At 41.6% G+C, this 15,514-nt stretch overlaps 1 non-coding gene across 1 annotated transcript; it reads left to right on the forward strand.

Annotated features, from left to right (window-relative positions):
- The first annotated feature begins 8,650 nt into the window (after positions 1–8,650).
- TRNAG-UCC (transfer RNA glycine (anticodon UCC)) lies at positions 8,651–8,723 on the forward strand. The gene has a single exon. It is a non-coding gene; the product is annotated as a tRNA-Gly (tRNA).
- The last annotated feature ends 6,791 nt before the right edge of the window (positions 8,724–15,514 follow it).

Below are 15,514 nucleotides of genomic sequence, written 5' to 3' on the forward strand. Positions count from 1 at the left end.
ACTACAATATTGTAAAGTAATTAGCCCCCAACTAAAGAAAGCCTTCTTATCTCTCCTTGCTGTTCTCTGGAACTCTGCTTTCAGTTGAGTATATCTTTCCCTTTCTCCCGTGTCTTTCACTTCTCTTCTTTCCTCAGCTATTTGTAAAGCCTCCTCAGACAATCACTTTGCCTTCATGCATTTCTTTTTCTCTGGGATGTTTTAGGTCACTGCCTCCTGTACAATTTTTAAATTTAAATATATTTTTGTAAGTTTTATTTATTTTTTTATTTTTGGCTGTGCTGGGTCTTCGTTGCTATGCACAGGCTTTTCTAGTTGCAGGGAGCAGGGGCTACTCTCTAGCTGAGGTGCGTGGGCTTCTCACTGCAGTGGCTTCTCTTGCTGCAGAGCTCGCGTTCTAGGGCACGTGGGCTCAGTAGCTACAGCATGTGGACCTAGTTGTCCCACAGCATGGGGATCTTCTGGGACCAGGGATCGAATCTGTGTCTCCTGCATTGGCAGGGGAATTCTTAGCCACTGGACCACCAGGGAAGTCCCATACAATAAAATTTTATTCAGCCACAAAAAGAAACAAAGTACTGGTACATGCTTTGAAAAGTGAAAGTGAAAGTCGCTCAGTCGTGTCCGACTCTTTGTGACCCCATGGACTATACAGTCCATGGAATTCTCCAGGCCAGAATACTGGAGTGGGTAGCCTTTCCCTTCTCCAGCGGATCTTCCCGACCCAGGAATCCTACCAGGGTCTCCTGCGTTGCAGGTGGATTCTTTACCGACTAACTGAGCTATCAAGGAAGCCCTGGTACATGCTATAGTGCAGCACAGATAAACCTTGAAAACGCTATGCTAAGTGAAAGAAGCCAGGCACACCAGGTCACATACCGTAGGATGTCACTTGAATGAAATATCCAGAATAGGCAAATTCATTGAGAGAGAGGAGGTTAGTGGTTGCTAGGAATTGGGGTGAAGTGGAGAACTGGGAGTGATTGCTTAGTGGGTATGAAGTTTCTTTGTGGGGGTGATGAAAAAGTTCTGGAACTCGATAGTGGTTACAGGTGTACAACATTGCGAATGTTACTTAATGCCATAAGATTGTATACTTTAAAATGGTAAATGTTAAGTTATGAGTATTTTAAATGCATGATCAGTTCTGATGATTTAATTAAATTATAAATATTTATAACCAAGTCTTTTATTTGGTCAACTTTCATCAAACAGAAGATTCTGCTTCTTTTTTCTTTTTGGAAATCAGCAATATCAGCTTCTGGATAATTAACAAACTTCCAATGTAAGACATAAAGTGATATCACAGAAAAGACAGTTTTCATTCAGTATGGACAGTTCAGTTTCTGAACAAACTGAATTATTACTCATGCTAAATGGGTAATTATTTCCAAGGTTTTCATATGGTAACAAAGCCAACAATCAATAGTGTCAAGCAAAAAGGTGATTTTGCATTTGATAAACATTGCAGTTTTTACACTTAAAAGATATCTAATGTAGAACAATAGCTTTATTTGAATTGCAAAGTGACTTTAATGATATAGTAATGTAATCTCTTTAGGAGAAGAGCAATGAGCTTTTTTTTTTTTTAATAGTTAAGGACCCCTGGATCTTTTTCTGTTATTCAATGAAAAACACTATCACTCTCAAAAGAGGGTGATTTTCAGTCTTCCTCTTCTGTTGGATACAATGTATTGTGCATTTTCTCAGCACTAGGCTGGGAGCTGAACATAGTCATCTAATCAACATCATCACAGTGGCCCACAGGGTAAGATTTCTTCTCTGCATTTTACCAAGAGGTGATGGAATTTGCCTAAATAGGTGATAATAGAAACAGAGTCCAAATTTAGCTTTCTTTGATTCTAAATCTTACTCTCTTAATCAGCAAACTGGTTCTGTAACAAGTGACAGGTAGTAGATAGAGGTCACAGGCTTTGTGACCACACAGTCTGCTATTGGGGCACAAAAGTAGCCACATACAACATGTGAGCAAATAAGCATGGCCATGGTCCATGTTCTAATATGGCACTGACATTTGAATTTTATTTAATTTTTCATGTGTCATGAAATATTCCTCTTTCACTCCCCCCCCCCGCCCCAGCAATTTCAAAACATAGAAACCATTCTTAGCTTACAGGCCATACAAAAACAGGCAGCAAGCCAGATGTAGCCCAAGGGCTATAGTTTACTGACACCTGCTCTTAATCCCTGTGAGGTCCCCAAACTCAGTGTGTACAGTGGACAGGGAGATAATAGAATGAGTGAAACAGGCTGGGCAAGACACTAGGGGTTAGTAGGGACTATGGCTCCACTTCTGGGATCTCAAAGGAAAGAAGCTGGAAATTTATGTTTGTATTTGCAATTTCCCTGTTTCAATATTAGCAGCAAATCCAAATTTCTGAAAGATAATACTATCTTCAATCAGATATGGCCCACAGGTCCCCTTTTGCAACCTCTTCACTATGGTTGAATGGATTCTCAATCCTGGCTACTCTTGGGAATCACTTTAGACTAAAAAAGAAAAAAAAAAAACAAAAACCCTCCACCAAGATGTCTGGGCCTCACCCCCAGAAACTGGATTTAAATGGTCTGCTGTGGAGAGCCTGGATATTTTTAAAGCCCCCCAGTGGATTCTGAAATGTAACCACTAATACCTCTTTTGGCCAATTACACGTGCTCCTTCCCAGAGTGATGTATATATATCCTGCTGGAAGGCAGATTTCCTGCTGTTCTTGTTTTAAAAGCCACCTCATTTAACCTATTTCTGTGCCTGCCACAAAGCACCTGCATATAAACACCACAGCCATAAAGAACCAGAATCTTCTCCCTTGCACGTCAGTCCTTCTATTTGTTGGATGCAAACACCAACTCTTCTTTTCAAGTGAAGTGAGAATAAAGAAAGTGAAGTTGCTCAGTCATGTCCGATTCTTTGCGACCCCATGGACTGTAGCCTACCAGGCTCCTCTGTCCATGGGATTTTCCAGGCAAGAGTACTAGAGTGGGTTGCTATTTCCCTCTCCAGGGGATCTTCCTGACCCAGAATCCAACTCGGGTCTCCCACATTGCAGGCAGATACTTTACCTTCTGAGCCACCAGGGAAGCCCCAAAGTGAAAATATTTATATATTTAAACAAGTGAAAGTCGCTCAGTCATATCTGACCGTTTGTGACCTCGTGGACTATATACAGCCCATGGAATTATCCAGGCCAGAATACTGGAGAGTAGCCTTTCCTTTCTCCAGGGGATCTTCCCAACCCAGGGATCAAACCCAGGTCTCCTGCATTGCAGGTGGATTCTTTACCAGCTAAGCCACAAGGGAAGCCAAGACAAGCCAAGACTTCTTGACAAGAAGTCAAGACTGAGGGGCAAAGTCATGGGGACCCCTGGTCAGTGAAGCAGGAGGGCACAGGGCACCAGCTGTGGAGCAGACTTGGGAAATAGTCTGAAGGCAATTTTTTCTGCACAGCACCCTGCTCGGTGGAGAAGCCCAAGGGCCTTGAACCCTAGCTGCAGTCAAAAGAGCCCCACTCACAGATATAGGCCACCCCCTGGCTCAGGGGCCTTCAGTAGCTTCCTTCATTCTTCACCTTGGCCTTTGTGGTCTGGTCCAAGGTTCAACACAGAACGCTATGGGTGATGGGATGAGAGGTTTATCTCAGGAATCAGCTCTTACAGGGCTCTAGAAGGAGTGGGGAAAGGACAGTCCGGGAGGGAAGTCACAGGATCAGAGGAGGCACCAGCCAGTTCATCTGGGCAGCCAGGCACCAAAACAGGACAGCCGAGGGAAGGCCCTCTGGCAGGCTGTGCCTCTGTGTGGTGCCCCTACTGAGCATTTTGGGGTACAGGGCTGGGGGCAGAGCAGAGGAGAGCAAGGTCAAGTGAAACATCCAGGCATTTCTGCATCTTATCGTCCACTGCCTCTGACCACAGCGCTTTCAGCGATGGCGATTACTGCACTGTCACGTTCAAGGTCAGGGTTTAATATAGTATTTTGGAGAGGAAAAAGAAATCCTTTGCCTAATACGTGGCTTCATGTTGCTATATAATTTATGGTCAGCATATAGCAGAGTAACAAAAAATATATATACAATACAGTAAGTCCCCTACATACAAACAAGTTTCATTCCAAGAGCACATTCGTAAGTCTAATTTGTTCATTAAGTCCAACAAAGTTAGCCTAGGTACCCAAGTAACACAATAGGCTATGAAGTACTGTAAAGTGAAAGAAAGTGAAGTCGCTCAGTCCTGTCCGACTCTTTGCAATCCCATGGATTGTAGCCCACAGAATTTTCCAGGCAAGAGTCCTGGAGTGGGTTGCCATTTCCTTCTCCAGGGGATCTTCCTGTCCCAGGGATCAAACCCAGGTCTCCTGCATTGAAGGCAGAGGCTTTACCTCTGAGCCACCAGGAAAGCCCATATAGTACTATACTTTGGTGCTTATAATAGGTTTATAATACTTTACATGCAAGTAATACATAAAAAACCAAACACAAAAAATAAATAAAACATTTTTAATCTTACAGTACAGTACCGTGAAAAGTACAGTAGTACAACACAACAGCTGACTTACAGGGGTTGGCATCAAGAGAACAGGCAGGAAGAGTTACTGACTGGAGGAGGGAGAGGAGGAAGGAGATGGTCGAGCTGAAGAATTTTCAGCAATAAGAGGCGGTGGGCAAGCTGCAGTTTCACTCACACTATGGCACAGGTTCTTGTTCCTTGCTGAATTCAATTCTATCTACCCTCTTGAAAAAAAAAAAGTACAGTGACTCACGTTCACATCTTTGAAAGCTTCCAACTTGAAGGTTCGTATGTAGGGAACTTACTGTGCTTAAAGTTTCTGCCAGCAGGCAAAAATAAGCCATACCACCCACTAATTCTGGGGGACCCCATAGGCTTGGAAAACCATTGGAAGCGACGGCTAAAACGTTGTTTGTGATATGATTAAACAAGTAGCTCTCAGGACTTCCCTAGTCCAATAGTTAAGACTCCATGTTTCCACTGCAGGGGGCACAGGTTCCATCCCTGATGGGGGAACTAAGATCTCGCAGGAAAAAAAACAAACAAAAACGAGCTTTCAGCAGGAATTTTAATGGTCACCATACAAGGTCCAGAAAGTTTTTGTGGCTTAATGAGCCACATAGATTCAGAGTTCTACATGCTTCTTTAATGTCTATGCCATTTTCTCTGTGATAAAGAATGCTTTATCTTTAGTTTACCCTACTCCAGTACTCTTGCCTGGAGAATCCCATGGATGGAGGAGCCTGGTAGTCTGCAGTCCATGGGGTCGCGAAGAGTCGGACGCGACTGAGCGACTTCACTTTCACTTTTCACTTTCATGCATTGGAGAAGGAAATGGCAACCCACTCCGGTGTTCTTGCCTGGAGAATCCCAGGGACGGCAGAGCCTGGTGGGCTGCCGTCTATGGGGTCGCACAGAGTCGGACACGACTGAAGCGACTTAGCAGCAGCAGCAGCATCTTTAGTTTGCTTAAAATTTTTTTTTCCAAAAAATTCCAGACAATTATAATGCCAGTGATAGCAGAGCTTTCTACTACAATACATGAGTTAATGAACACCAAAAGGTTAGTGGAATCCCTAAAACATAGTAGATGCTTAATAAATGATACTTTCCTTCCCATATCTCTAGGGCTATTTTCTTCTAAGGATTAAACAAACTTGCAATTAAGTAGTAAATAAAGCCGAGAGAGCTAATACTTACTATAGTAAATATATACAACATTGTATCATAATCACCAGACTAGCTGAGAGACTAGATCTTAAAAGGAAATGATAATTATGTGATGTGAAAGAGGTGCTACAATAGCAATCTTGTTACAATATATCAATATCAACATGTTGTACAATGTATCAAATCAATGTACACAATGTTATATATCATATATATTTGGTGTTTTTTTTAGCTGCTAAGAATCTGCCTGCCAATGAAGGAGTGTGAATTCAATTCCTAGGTTGGAAAGATCCCCTAGAGAAGGAAATGGCAACCCACTCTGGTATTCTTGTCTGGGAAATCCCATGGACAGAGGAGCCTGGGGGGCTAAGTCCGTGGGGTCACAAAGAGTCGTACACAGCTTAGCAACTCAACACACACAGCCAACTCAGACTGCTGACTATGAAAACATCCTTGAAAGAAAATACATAGGTAAGTAAAGGAATTTTCTTTGGGGAAGATAAAAGTGAATATTTTAAAAGAGCGGCTCAGTCTTACCTCTGCTCTATCTTGAAGCTTGTTATAAATCTATCTTCCTTCTTTTTTAATTTAAAAAGCTGGAGAAAACATTAAATATGGAAAATAACTCTTTGGATTTAGGAGCTCAGTGTTTTGGGGAGACAGTCCTGGTCATTGAAAGTTCTTATCTGCTACCCATAAGAGAATTCTCTCTTGTTCCACCACATCTCAGCATTCCTGTGGTTATAACTGAGGTCTTCCACTGTTTGCAAAAGAACCAGGGTCGCTAAACCATCTCTGTGAAATGGAATCATGGGCTTTTCCTGAGGCAAGGGTGGATGTTCTACCTCTGCCCAGACTCGGTGAGCAATCTACAGCTTGTCCATGTGCAGCATTCATCCTCCCCAAGAGCATCACCTCTCTGAGGACGAGGCCACCACCCTCTATTCTAGAGGGGCTACAGCTGGTCTGAACTATGGCAAAAGGGCTCATCAGCATGGAGTGGGAGAGCTGGCAAGTCTTGTGCCATAAAGTAGGGGCCATAGACTGGCTGTAATCGGTGGTCAGTCCTCTCCAGGTGGTGAGTCAAGGCAACTTCCAAGCCCTGGTAATTTATGCTTCCCTAGGTGCTTGCTTGCTAAGTGAAGATTAATGCCTCCCCTTACTGACATTGCTCTGTGCTCCTTCTCCTCCTCCCTAGCCCACAGATGGTGCTTCTCAAAGTGAAATCTTCAGACCAACAGCACAATAGCACTTTGTTAGATGGAATATTACTCAGCCATTAAAAAGAATGAAATAATGCCATTTGTAGCAACATAGGTGGACCTAGTGACCATCATACTGAATGAAGTAAGTCAGAGAAAGGAGGAGAAATATTGTATGACATACTTTATATGTGGAATCTAAAAATAAATGATACAAATGAACTTAAAAAACAGACTCACAGACTTTGAGAACAAGCCTATAGTTGCTGGGGGTGTGTGTGGGAGGTAGAGTTAGGGAGTTTGGGATGGATATGTACACACTGCTGTATTTAAAATGAATAACCAACAAGGACCTACTGTGTAGCCCATGGAACTCTGTTCATTGTTATATGGCAGCCTGTATGGGAGGGGAATTTGGGGGAGAATGGATACATGGATATATATGACTGAGTCCCTTCTCTGTTCACCTGAAACTATCACCACATTGTTTGTTAATCTGCTATACCCCAATACAAAATAAAAAGTAAAAAAAAAATTAAAAAGCACTCCGTTAGAAAAGCAGATTCTCTGTTGGGCCCCACCCAGACCCACTGAAACCATGCAGGGTGGGGTCCAGCAACCTGTATGACCTAACAAACTCTCCAGAGACCCTGATGCGCTCTAAAGTATGAGAACTATGGCTCTAGTCTAGGGCAGTAAGTCCCCAAATGTGCTTCATACTAGTACCTCTTGGAAAGCTTTGAAAACCCCAGTCATGCCCAGGCTTCCCCCACGCTAATTCAGTCAGAAGCTGGCCATGAGACTCAGGCATCAGGAGTTCTTAAAATCCTCCAGGTAATTCAGATGGGCAGGTGAGTTTGAAAACCACTGCTCTATCTGGGGCCTCGCTGCTCAAGAGCGAGGTCTCCAGACTAGCAACTTCCACTGCCATCACAGGGTGGGGGTCTAGGGGGGAGGCCTGTTAGAAATGCAGGGTCTCAGGCCCCAGTCCAGACCTGCTCAATCAGTCTGCGCTTTAACATGATCCCAAGTGACACATAAGCACATTAAAATGTGACAAATACTGGCCTGGGGTACAAGAAACACACTCTGAAATGTGTGTCTGAAACTTTCTGACTTCTAGATCAATGATTTACTGAACCGGGTCCAGAGGTTGCTGATTTTGTTTTCTGGTTCTTGGGCGACACTGGCCTCCCCCTGCCTCGCCCATTTCAATTAGGGAAGGGATAGTGACTGGAGGAGAGGAAAGAAATTCAAAGAGCACCTCAAGGGGCCCCTACAGAGTGAGTAAGGGAGGAACATTTTAATTACCATTTGGATGTATTCTGGACATATTCTGTTCATCCTGTTGTTAGTTGCCAGGTTGTCTAATAGCTACTCCCAGGAGGCCTCTCCATACCAGCTGTTTCTTTCTCCCTTGCCACCCCACCCTCTAGTTTCTTACTTCTCAAGATCTCACCAGACCCACTACTGAATGATTTAGAAAGTGAAACCAAGGATGACTCAGAATTGGAATAAATATTAACCCGGATTTACTATTTTCTTAAAGTGAAAGAGGTCCGGATTAAAATAGGCTGATTTTGTGACCAAAAGCAATAGAACTTTAATGCCTTGCAAATTTTTTAACCTAAAAGGTCTTTTTTTATTAACCCAATCCACTTATTTAGCCTTTTCCCTCATCTCAAAAGGGAAGTGTGGCTGTATACTCATCTCTGTATACATGTGTTTATGTGTAGCCATGAAAAATATGGGGGACTTCCTTGGTGGTCCAGTGGTTAAGACTCTGTTCTTCCAAAGCAGGGGGCACAGGTTCGATCCCTGGTTGGGGAACTAAGATCCCACAGGCAACAGAGCCAAAAAAGAAAAAAAACTGGCTATAGCTATATGACCAACTTCTGTCGAATGCAGTATAAGCAGAAATATTATGTATGTGGCAATATCCAAGAACCATCCTTAAAAAATAATTGGTACATACTTTTAGCTTCTTTTTCTTCCCATTTATTCATTCTCCTGACTGGAACATGACCTGATGGCTGGAGCTGGAGCAGCCACCTCAGACCAGGAGGTAACCTTGGAAATGGAGGCCCAGCACAGCAGAGGAATAGAACAGATGGAGTCTGGATCACTGAGGACCTCATGGAGCAGAACTGCAATAAGAGTTCTGGATTACTTGCCTCTGGATTTCTACTTGAGAGAGAAATAAACTTTTATTTTGTTGAAAGCACAGTTATTTTGGATCCTGTTACCAATTTAATTTCAACTGATAGACTACTCTGGTTTAAGGCAGCCCTCTTTCATGTTTATCTGCTTTTTTTTCTTCAAAGCCCTTAGTGACTAAAATTACTTAGTATATTTATTTATACTTTAAGTTGTATTTTTATTATCTATCTTGCCCCCTCTGAAATATAAACTCTTTGAGGCCAGGGATTACCTGATGTTCAGTGCTGTATTCTTATCTCCTGTAAGAGTGCCTAGCACATGATAGGTACTTAATAAATATTTGTGCAGTGAATTGGTGAGTGAATACCTACTAGGTGCCAGGGAGAGAGATAAAAAATTATTAACATGTATTTCCTGAGTCCTTGTCTGAAAAGCTCACCATCTAGTGGAAACTGACTCTCTGTTGAAAGTGTTCATCATCCTCACTGGATCCATCTAACCATGGTTCTCAGCCAGGGGCAATTTTGCTCCCCAAGGGGCTTTTGTTGGACATATTTTTGATTGTTACAAGTTAGGGGATACCACTGGTATCTAGTGAATAGAGGCCAGGAAAGTTGCTAAACATCCTACAGTGCCCAGGACAGCCCCTACAGCAGATAATTATCTGGCCCCAAATGCTAACAGTGCAAAAGTTGAGAAAACCCGACAAGCCAAGGTCAGTGCCAAGGATATTTTCCAGAGGCAAAGATGTTTGGGCTATGCAAGAGTAGAAGCCATTGAGTGTGGGGGAGACATACCACGTGGTCTCTTTGATCTTACTAGTGAGTCTTGAGATTAAGCCCCAAGTAGAGGTCAACTGAGTTGTCAGATTCTGTAAAGGTCCCAACTGAGAGGCCAACTCCAACCATTAACCTTTACTTGTCACAGGGCCCACGTTTCGAGGACACTGTGTATTCAGAACGGTAAACTTATGTCCAGAACTCTAGAAATCAAGTCAGAGAAGTTCATTGACAGGTATCATCATTAGTGTTAAGAACTCTAAGCTCACTTTGCTGGGTTTCCTCAGGAAGGCTAAGAGAGCTCGAGAAGCTCTCCTGCTCTTTGCTGTAATAAATGTCTTCCCTATTTCTGTTGGGTGAATGGAGTATATCTACCTTCATGACTCCCCCTACAAAATGTAATTTTCTCTTGCAGGTAAACAAATGAAGGATGAGGGTAGTCTAAGCCACAGGAGATAATGGAGGTGATAGTTCTGGGCCACTTCATATTTTGCCTTTTTTTTTAAGCCTCCTAATTTGTTAGACACTGATGTGCTTGGTGACCTTGGCTATTGACACCTAATCTCTCTGAGCCTTAGTTTTCTCATCAGCAAACTCAAGGGGTTGAATCAGGCTTACTGATCTTCCACACTAAATAAACATAATGATTTATCTATCACCTGTTAACCAGATAAATGATAGCAACAAATGCTTGGGTTTGAAGAAATAAATTTGAAAATAAAGGAGAGACTACAGTGATTCCTACCATCAGTATTCCTCCCTCCCACCCACCCCTACCATTTTCAAAAACAAAGCATCAACACTAAACTTTGGGATAGTATTTCCTAAAAATATGTGTCTTAGAACATAGTTCTCAAGATATGAAAATGGGACTCTATATCAAAAAAATTGGGAAGCGTACTAGATTCCCCTTTTGGAGAGTCACAATAAATCATTTAAACATTTTCTAAACCCAATGCGTCTTACCTATTTGACTAGAGAATTAATTCTTCATTGAATATTTATTAGCATCCTACAGAATTACAGAACTAGTGTTCCATGAAACTCACTTTTGGAGACCCTGACTTGTTATATAATGCCAATACCTTTTGCTCTGTATGTACTCGGAGAGGGAATGATGGAACCTGCTAAAAACTATCTCAAAGAAAATAGACAACATGCTTTATAACTTCCCCGGGCTTCAGTAGACACATAGGAATTACCCAAACACCTGGTATCAGGCAACAATAACATGCTTGGACACACTATTAATAAAATCCTCTTATTGTCCTCAGTGTGTTGTTATATAGCCTATGATGCAAAGAGAGAAAAGTTTTCAACATATGCTACTTTGTTGAATTTACTCTAACAATTCAGTTCACTAAGTGACAGGGATGGCAAATATGTTTTTTTCTCTCATGATAGCTTTGATTGGTGGGTAGTAGCTGCCTAGAGTTCTGTATTAAAAAATAAGGGGCTTGGAGAGAAAATATGCTATGATTGATTCTTAATGTTTGGCTATAGTGCCGTGATTGATTGCTAATGTCTGTTGTGATGTCTACTAAGATGTCTACATCCTAGGAGAAGGCATAGGATGCTTGTTGGGTGTTTCCTCACCAAAAATGGGAGGTTTCTTACAAACTACCCACACTGGCTTGGTTGGGGAGTTAAGACTTAATACACTTAAGTGACAACAGGAGTGGTTAAGATAATCCTATAGGGTCAGAAAAAGAGAGTTCCTTCAGGTCTTAGTTCAGTTCAGTTCAGTCGCTCAGTCGTGTCCGACTCTCTGCGACCCCATGAATCGCAGCACACCAGGCCTCCCTGTCCATCACCGACTCCCGGAGTTTACCCAAACTCATGACCATCGAGTCAGTGATGCCATCCAGCCATCTCATCCTCTGTCGTCCCCTGCTCCTCCTGCCCCCAATCCTTCCCAGCATCAGGGTCTTTTCCAATGAGTCAACTCTTTGCATGAGGTGGCCAAAGTATTGGAGTTTCAGCTTCAACATCAGGTCTTAAGGTAAAGATAAATTGCATTCAAGAGTTGATTTGGACCTTGGAAGTTAAAAAGGTTAGGTCCAGTGAGGAGACCCTGGGAGGTAATTCTCAGCAGAGACTGCAACTGAGCTGCCAAGGCCCCAGGGATAGCTTGTACCTCTAGAGCTGCCCAGATATAGTATCAGCATCCCTTAGACAATGCTCAATAAAAATACATTCTTATCCTTTGTCTAGCACAGTTCTGTCCAATAGAAATATAATTTGAGCCACATATATAATTTCAAATTTTCTAGTAGCCACATTTAAAAAGTAAAGAAAGAATTCTAGTGCTTAGGACCCCACAATTTCACTGCTCAGGGCCCAGGTTTGATCCCTGCTCCCGAGGCAATGAAGAATTTGCATGCACAAGAGACACGGGTTCTATCTTTGGGTTGGAAAGATCCCCTGGAGAAGGAAATGGCAACCCACTCCAGTATTCTTGCCTGGAAAATCTCATGGACAGAGGAGCCTGGTGGGCTACAGTCTATGGGGTCACAAAGAGTCAGAGGCAACTGAGTACGTACACACGCAGGGAACTAAGATCCCCACCAGCTGCATAGCACATCCAAAACAAACAAACAAAAAAACAAAACAAAACCAAAAAAAGAGGTAAAGAGAGATAAATGAAATTAATTTTAATAATAAACTTTATTTATCCCAATATATCCGAACTACAATCACTTCTTATAATCAATGTAAAAATTATTAATGAGATAGTTTACACTCTATTTTTGGTAATAAGCCTTTGAAAACTAGTGTATATTTTATTTACATCATATATCAAGGGGAATCAGACACATTTCAAGTGCTCAATAGCCCCGAGTGGCTAACGGCTACCATGCTGGACAATGTCAGTACAAACTACCACTATTATTCACATGTTCTGTCTTCCAAAACATCTGAAATTCTGATCTGATACAACTGGTGCTAACAATATTTTTTAACACTTTAAAAATAATTTAATTTTTTTTTAAAGTGAGAGATTGTTACTTTTGCTTCCTGTTAATGTTAGGAAGACAGAATTATTAAGTACAGAACAGTAATAGTTCCTATGTCTTGTTCTTTTTCTATTTTTTTTTTTTTACCATTTTTAGATTGAGATAAAATACACATAACATAAAATTCACCATTTATGTGTAGAGTTCTGTGGCATGAACTACATTCACACTGTTGTCCCACCATTACCACCATCAATCTCCAGAAACTTGTCATCCTCCCAAACTGAAACTCTACACCTTTTAGACAGTAACTCCCTATTCTCCCCTCCTCCCAGGCCCTGGCAACCACCATTCTACTTTCTGTCCATGCGTATTTGATTACTCAAAGTTCCTCATATAAGTAGAATCATACAGTATTTATTTTTTTGTGTGTTAGTTTATTTCACCTAGTATAATGTCTGCAAACATCTATATTGTAGCATATATCGGACTTTCTTTTTAAGGGTGAATAATATTCAATTGTATGGATATACCACATTTTATTTATCCATTGATCCATCAATGGAAACTTGGATTGCTTCTATCTTTGGCTATGTGAGTAATGCTGCTATGAGCATGGGTGTGGAAAAACCTGTTTGAGTCCCTGCTTTCAATTCTTTGGGGCATGTACCCAGAAGTGGAATGGATGAATCATATGGTAATTTTATTTTTTAATTTTCTAAGGAATTTCCACGCTGTTTTTCACAGTGATTGCACTATTTTACATGCCCACCAGCAACACACAAATCTTCTATTTTCTCCACATCGTCAACAACACTTGCTGGTTTCTGCTTGTTCATTTATAATGACTGTCTTAATGGGTATAAAGTAGTATCTTATTGTGGTTTTGTTTTGAACTTTCGCAATGATTAGTGGTGTTGAGCATCTTTTCATCTGTTTATTGGCCATTTGTACATCTTCTTTGGAGGAATGTCTGTTCAAGTCCTTTGTTCATTAAAAAAAAAAAATTTATTTATCTATTTCTGGCCATGCTGGGTCTTCATTGCTGCACAGACTTTTCTCTAGTTGTGGCGAGCAGGAGCAACTCTCTAGTTGCAGTGCACGAGCTTCTCGTTGTGGTGGCTTCTCTTGTTGCAGATCCTGGGCTCTAGGGTACATAGGCTTCAGTAGTTGTGGTTCTTGAGCTCTAGAGCAGAGGCTCAATAGTTGTGGCACATGGGCTTAGTTGCACTACGGCACTTAGGATCTTCCTGGACCAGGGATCAAACCCATGTCTCCTGCATTGGCAGGCAGATTCTTTACCACTGAGCCACCAGGGAAGCCCCCTTTGCCCATTTTTTATTGACTTGCTTGTGTTGTTGAGCTGTAGGAGGTCTTTATATATTCTGGATTTTAACTCCATTTCAGATACATGATTTGTAAATATTTTCTCCCTTTCACTCTTGATAGTGCCCTTTGAGGCACATCATTTTAGTCCTTTATGGAATGGTCAGAAAAACATTCCTCCATTATATACCCCTCAAGTGGTTTTCATGTACGGGCTATCTTTGACATCAGATAGCCCAAGATTCAAAACCAGGTTCTGCTATTTACCAGCTGAGTGGCATGGGGCAAGTTGCTCACTAAGCTTTCTGAGTACAGTTTCCTCCTATGTAAAAATCAGGATTTAATAATATTTATCTCCCAGTGTTTGAGGAATGGTGGCAGTTTGAAATAAATATAATTAAAAATCTCTGCAAGTAATCATTATTATTTTAACAAAATAGTGGAAAAGGTGGTTTCTGAGTTTCAGTTGGGGAGCTCAGGGCCAAACCTGGTCTTTTATTAACTCTCTTCCATCCCTGATATTTGCTAGGAATAAACACTTCCAAAACACTAGCTGATAATTTTAAGATTAGGCTATTATTTTCCTGCAATCCTATTATTTTCATTTTTCTGTTTCCCTTACCAGAGGTGATGTCATATTCAGCCATCTGCTTCCCCTGCATCCAAAAACCACCTCAAGTCATGCTTTTACCGAGAAGCTTCTTCCGGTGCCCAGCAGGAGGGTACCCTGAGAGGTGGTATGCCTGGGGGATGGTCCAAACATCCAGACCAAGCTGAGTGACCTTCAAATCATTGGAACACAAAAGACCTTCCAGAATAAGCCTTCATTTGCCTCCTTGGCATGGCACAAAGGGATCGTTTCAGTTTCAGTTACGACACATATAGCAGTCCACTGAAGAGGTCAAAGAGTTCTATTTCAGCAAGAAGCTCTGCAGGGAAATATTTATCCCTCCCTTACTTGGTAGACTCAACTCTTTAACTATAGTGAGTTAAATGTGCAATATCTGTTTGCTTTTTGAAAGATGGGTACTCATACAAACTGATACATTAAGTTGACTGTTGGCTGAAGTAAATTATAGGGGGAGCATGAGGACAGGCAACTGCATGTGGATTTAAGCTTCAGCTCTACTGTATACTACCTGTGTCCCTTTGGGCAAGTCATGTCCTCTGTAAGCCTCTGCTTCATCATCTGTAAAATGGGAATAAGAAGAGCAACCAACCTTATGTGGTCATCTTGAGGATTCCACGGACAATGAATTAGTTATTGTACAGCCTTAGCAGTGGGCTTGGAGAGAAGCTAGAGACCAATAAATGTCAGCTATTGTTATTATCAATTGTATCATCTTCATCACCACCATCATCATCAGACTTGGGTGACTTTCAGGCAGTGATAACAGAT

Source organism: Giraffa tippelskirchi, chromosome 13 (genome assembly GCF_054371585.1).
Source record: "Giraffa tippelskirchi isolate mGirTip1 chromosome 13, T2T-mGirTip1v1.2.pri, whole genome shotgun sequence".
NCBI lineage: Eukaryota > Metazoa > Chordata > Mammalia > Artiodactyla > Giraffidae > Giraffa > Giraffa tippelskirchi.